The sequence below is a fragment of the Arachis ipaensis genome, chromosome B1, assembly GCF_059453495.1.
Source record: "Arachis ipaensis isolate K30076 ecotype BB chromosome B1, ASM5945349v1, whole genome shotgun sequence".
In the NCBI taxonomy this organism is placed as follows: Eukaryota; Viridiplantae; Streptophyta; class Magnoliopsida; order Fabales; family Fabaceae; genus Arachis; species Arachis ipaensis.
Window position 1 is genome coordinate 20,255,897 of NC_142436.1, and position 6,364 is coordinate 20,262,260.

Here is a 6,364-nt window from a genome sequence, read left to right on the forward strand (position 1 = left end):
TTGCAAATTTTGCACCACTAGTATGCCATGTGCTTCTATTATTTTCTCACTTGCATGTTGTAGCTACCATGTAATTGAGACCCCTATTATTTGGCATTAACCCACCCATACTTTATTTATTTTCTTCTCTTTATTCCTGCGTTACTTTTCTTCTTTTTCCTCTTCTTCCAGGATGGCCACCGAGAAAGGAAAATAGAAAACCTTTACATAGGCTATAAATAAGTTCCATCTGCAAAATCCACTAAAGAAAGAGCATCAGTTAGAACAACCCGCCTACTTGCACATCTCAGCATGCACCGAGGACGGTGCAATCTTTAAGTGCGGGGAGGTCGATACCGATCTTCGTGGGTTAGTACCTTCCTGTCTCAACACCATTGTTTAACTTTCTTTGTAGTTTATTGTTGCATTTGCATGTTTGATTGCATATTTGTTTGATTTTGTGCATATTTTACCACTTGGTTGAAGTAATATTTTCTTTTTCAAGAAACTTTTTATAACATTTCACTAATTTGATTTAAAATTTTTGGATAAACTTGTTTGAAGAAATATTATACTGGAACATGCTTTAGAGCTCGAACACATAAAACCAGTGAGATTTTGAGCCTATTTGATTGGTTGCGTTTTATCAACCAATATTTTTTGTGTTTTTCTCTCTAAAATTGTGATATTTGTCTTGCTTAATTCTATATTTCCATTGTTTGATGTATGCATGCACTTATATGATTGAGGCCTTGTTTCACTTAGCTTACATACCCATATGGCCTTAACCTTTTATTATCCTTTGCAAACTAATTTGAGCCTATTTTACCCCTTTTATTCTTTACTTTAGCACATCATTAACTCTAAGTGGAAAACAATAATGTCCTTAATTTGAATCTTTAGTTAGCTTAGACTAGTGAGAGTGCTTATGATTTAAGTGTGTGGAAATTGGGTTTGGAAATATTTGGTTTTAGAATTGAGTATGTTAGAATTTTCTGAAAATGTGAAAGAAATGTTTAGGACATGTTCATGCATTCAATAATCATATGCATTGAGAAAAACAAAAGAATATATATATATATACATATATATATATATATATATATATATATATATATATATATATATATATATATATATATATATATATAAGAAAAAAAAAGAGAAAAAGAAAAGAAAAAAGAGCAAATAAGTAAAAGGGGACAAAATGCCCCAAAGTAAATGGTGAAAGCAATGCATATGTATTGTACTCAAAATTAGGATGCATGAATATGTGGAAAATATGGTTAATGGATAGTTAGATGTGGTATTATGATTACATGGATTGTCTAAAGTTAGGTGGACAGTTTAAGTTTATTAAGGATTCAGATTTTAGTCCACTTGACCAAATACAATCCTACCTTGACCCTAACCCCCTTACAACCCTCAAAAGACCTCTTGATATGTGTATTTATGCATTAAATTTTTGTTGATTGGTAGAAGAAGAGCAAGTCTTAGAAAGCAAGGTTACTAGAGAATTAAGAGAATCGAACCTTAAACACATGAGTGATTAGAGTGTATACACTTCCGGTGAGGGTTCGATACTCGATTCTTTGTTCCCGGCTTTCATGAGCTATTTTCTTCTGCAAGTCTATTTGTACTTCATTTTTATGATTTGAATTAGTGAAATCCAGTTTATGTTTGTCTTGAAGAGCTTATTTACTTTTAACCAAGTAGGTAGAAACATCTTAGCATGTAGTTGCATTCATATAGATAAGTTGCATTTCATACATTTTACCATTCCCCTTCACTCTCTTATAGCTTCTCTTGAGCTTAGCATGAGGACATGCTAATGTTTAAGTGTGGAGAGGTTGATAAACCACTATTTTATGATTTATCTTATGCTCAATTGAGTGGTTTATATCAATTCTTTACTCACTTATTCATGTAATTGCACGAGTTTACATTTTTCCTTCCTGATTTTGTGCTATGATTGAAAACATGCTTCTTTGGTCTTAAAATTACTAATTAATAATTCTCTCTTATTACCATTCGATGCCATGATATGTGTGTTAAGTGTTTTCAGAGATTATAGGGCAGGAATGACTTAGAGGATGGAAAGGAAGCATGCAAAAGTGGAAGGAATACAAGAAGTTGAAGAAATTGCTAAGCTGTCTAGCCTGACCTCTTCGTACTCAAATGGTCATAACTTGAGCTACAGATGTCCAAATGACGTGGTTCTAGTTGCGTTGGAAAGCTAACGTCTGGGGATTCACAACGATATATAATTTGTCATAGCTTCCCCAAATCCAGGAGACGTGCACGCGTGGATATCGCGGACGCGTGACCTGGCAAAAACGCAATTCACGCTAACGCGTGGATGACGCTTCCGCGTGACTTTACAGCGACCTGTACGTACTAGAAATCACTGGGGGCGATTTTTGGGCTGTTTTTAACCCAGTTTTTGGCCCAAAAAACATAGATTAGAGGCTATAAAGTGGGGGAATGCATCCATTCATTAATACAACATATACAACTTTCATATTCACAATTTTAGGTTTTAGATGTAGTTTTAGAGAGAGAGAGAGAGAGGCTCTCTCCTCTCTCTTAGGTTTTAGGATTAGGATTTCTCTTAGTTTATGGTTATTTCTCCAATTCCAAGTTTAATATTCCTTTAATCTATGTTTCTCTCTTACTTTTAGTTACTCTAATGCTTTTACTTGTTAATTACTTATGTTGTCGAATTGGCTTATGAATCTTTCCATGTTAGATTTGAATATTCTATTTAATATAATTTGAGGTATTTCAGATTTAAGATTGTTTTATTCTATTTATGATGCTTTTAATTTAATTTAAGATTTATTCCTTTTTTGCTTTGGTTAAGTAATTGGTGTCACTTGAGTTATCAAACTCAGCAGTTGATTGAAAATTGGGAACTGCTTATTGATTTGGATCGCTCTAAAGCTAGTCTTTCCACAGGAGTTGACTAGGACTTGAGGATCAAATTGATTGGTCCACTTGACTTTCCTTTATTTAGTAAGGATTAACTAAGTGGGAGCAATAACAATTCTCATCACACCTGATAAGGATAACTAGGATGGGATTTCCAGTTCTTATACCTTGCAAGAGATCTTTATAATTATTAATTAATCTTCCTTGCCATTTAAATTACTTGTTCCTTATTTCAAAAACCCAAAAATATACAATTTCATAACCAATAATAAATCATACTTCCCTACAATTCCTTGAGAGACGACCCGATGTTTAAATACTTCGGTTATAAATTTTATTGGGTTTTGTTACTTGTGACAACCAAAGTTTTTGTACGAAAGGATTCTCTGTTGATTTAGAAACTATACTTACAACGTGATTATTTTCATAAAATTTTTTACCGGCAGAAATCAGTTCGTCACTCGCGGAGAACTTATGCTCTTGGAGGACGGAACAGTAACTGCCATAGGTAAGTATTTTTTTTTTGTCAATTTTTGTTGATTTTACAGTGTTAGTGTGTGTCATTTTATGTTGATGTAGTTATAAGAACCATTGAGTTAGACTAGGGTTTGGAGTTTCAAATATGTTTTTATGTTGATGTTGCTAGCGAAGGTATGATATTAGGAATAACATGTTCTCTATGAGGTTTCTGTGACAAGTTTCATATTTATTATGTTTTGGAATATTTTGGTGTTTGGTCTTAGTTGGAGGTTTGTTATGATTATGAGTATGCTGTTTATTCTGGGTTTACATGTAGTTGCTACTCTGAGTTTGTTGTATATTTTGTTGTTGATTAATATTATTTGATTTTTATTTTTATAGATGGAAGGTCCTCCTATGACATTTGTATTTCACCATGATAGAAAGTTTAAGAAGAATCAAGGTGGATCACTGTACTATGAGCCCGATAACATAGAAGTGTTAATGGGAGTTGACGGTGACACACTTGATGTGTTATATTTGAAGGGTTACTTTAAGGAACTGGGTTATGTTGAGGCTAGAGAATGTTGGTTGAAAGCTCCCGGAGTTCCTCTTGAATTCGGGTTAAAGAGGATGGCCACAGATGATGATTTGATTGCAATGGTTAAGGATTGTAGGAGGAACTTCAATTTGATCAACCTGTATTTCAGGCATGGTGTTTCAGAGCCATTTGTTGTTGACAAGAAGGAAGAAGATGTGGTAAAAAAGAAGCCATCCTAAATCAAGATACAACACTCTCAGCCCACAAAGCTACCTTCTCATCTAAAAGGCATGCTCTCAATTCTCTAAGGCATCATCTGAGACTACTAGATTACCCTTTTGGCCCACTAAATTGCCTACTCAAGCTACTAAGTTGCCTACCCAGCCTACTAAGCTACCAAGTCAGCCCACTAAGCTACCCACTAAGCCCACTAGGCCATCATCTAAGCCCACTAGACCATCATATCAGCCCATCAAAATTTACTTCACCCCATTAAAACTCCATCATAGCCTAATAAACCCTATACTCAGCCTACTAAGTCCACCACTACTCCAACTCAGACCAAAGGAAAGATTAATATCACTACCACCACAAGAGCTGGAAGGTAAGTGAAAATATAAGAGGTCAAAGAAGATAGTGACTCTCATGACTCCTATGAGAGTGATGAAGACAACCTTTACAAGCATCTAAAGGTACTAGGAGACGATAAATACAGCAGTGACAATGATGATGGTGTGAACTCTATAAAGTTGAACAAAAAAAGTGAGGTCAAAGAGAAGCACAAGCCTGCTAAATCAGATTAGCAAATAAAGAAATAAAGACTGATGATTCTAGTTTTGAGGCTTCTGATGATGAGAAAAGTTGTAATTCAGGTATTAAAGTAATTCAATTGACATGTTATGGTAATTGAATTAGGTAAAGTGACTAATTACACCACTTTCTGATTTGGCAAACCTAGAATATGATAATGTTCATGATGGTGATTTGGATGTCAACTCATGACACTTAGAGGACTCGGGTCAGGAGTTGGACTCTGACAAGGAATCACCAACTGTCTATCTTTAGTACAATGATAAAGCAAAGTTTGGAGACCTCAAATTTGAGGTTAGTATGATTTTCAAGACAAAGAATCATTTTATACAAGCAACTAGGGACTATACAATCCAGTCGGGGTAAAAACATTTTGTTTACAAAGAATGATAAGATTCGGGTTAGGGCTGTATGTAAGACAGAGGGTTGTCCTTGGGTAGTGTACTGTGCATGTAGTAAATAAGACGGGTCTTGGAAAATTAAAACTCTATTTAACAACCATACCTGTCCTAAAAGGAAAAAAAATAGGGCAGCTACCCAACATCGGACACTGAATAAACTTGTACCAAAGCTTAAGAAGCATTCTACTATGAGTCATCGTGAGGTTTATGAGTAGTTTGTCCGAAAGTCTAATGTAAATCTGAATAGCACCTGCATCATTAAGGCATTGAAAGCTGCTAGAAAAGTGGTAGAAGGTGATGAGATTGTTCAATATGGGTTGGTCTAGGACTATGCTAATAAATTACTCACAGGTAATCCCAGGTCTACAGTTCAAGTTTATGTCATCCCGATGCCCGAGGGTCCTCCTCAGTTTGAGAGGTTCTATGTGTGTCTTGATGCGTGTAAAAAAGGATTTAAGGCTGGGTGTTGACCTATGATTGGATTAGATGGGGCTTTTCTTAAGACTTTGCATGGTGGGAAAATACTGACTACGTGTGCCCAAGATGCCAACAATCACATTTTCGTGTTTGCCTATGCAATTGTAGATGTCGAAAATAAAGACAACTGGTGGTTTTTTTTACCTATTGCAGTCATACCTTGGCAACTATAATGATAAGAAGTCATGCTTCAATTCAGACATGCAGAAGGTGAGGACAATTTTAATACCCGAATATGTTGTTTTGGGACTAAAATGATTTAATGAAACATACTGTTAGGACTGAATTAATTTAATGAGAATTTTTAAAGGATTAATATGATTAACAATCTTTTTGTGTTTGTCTATTTTGGTCAGGGTCTAATTCCAGTAGTGAAGGAAGTGATGTCTCATGCGCACCACAGATTATGTGTGTGGAATCTATGGCAGAATTTCTAAAAACAATGGGGTAGCACAGAGTTGAAAGACCTAGTTTGGGAGTGTTCTAGATCAAGAACATGCAATGAGTTTGATAGGAACATGGAAAGAGTTAAGCTGATTAATGAGCAGGCTTGGCAGTACCTTGACAAGTGGCCGAAGGAAGCTTGGACAAAAGTGTACTTCAGTAAAGATCCAAAGGTCGACAACATTTGCAACAATGCTTGCGAATCAATCAATGCAAAAATCAAGCATGAAAGGACCAAGCCTATTCTGACTTTAGCTAAAGAGGTGAAAAGAATAATCATGAAGAGTATGATAGACAACGAACAAAAGTTGAGTAATTATCA

At 35.2% G+C, this 6,364-nt stretch overlaps 1 pseudogene; it reads left to right on the forward strand.

The window, feature by feature from the left end:
* Window positions 1-3,771: 3,771 nt before the first annotated feature.
* Window positions 3,772-6,035, forward strand: LOC148575897 (uncharacterized; annotated as a pseudogene).
* Window positions 6,036-6,364: the final 329 nt, after the last annotated feature.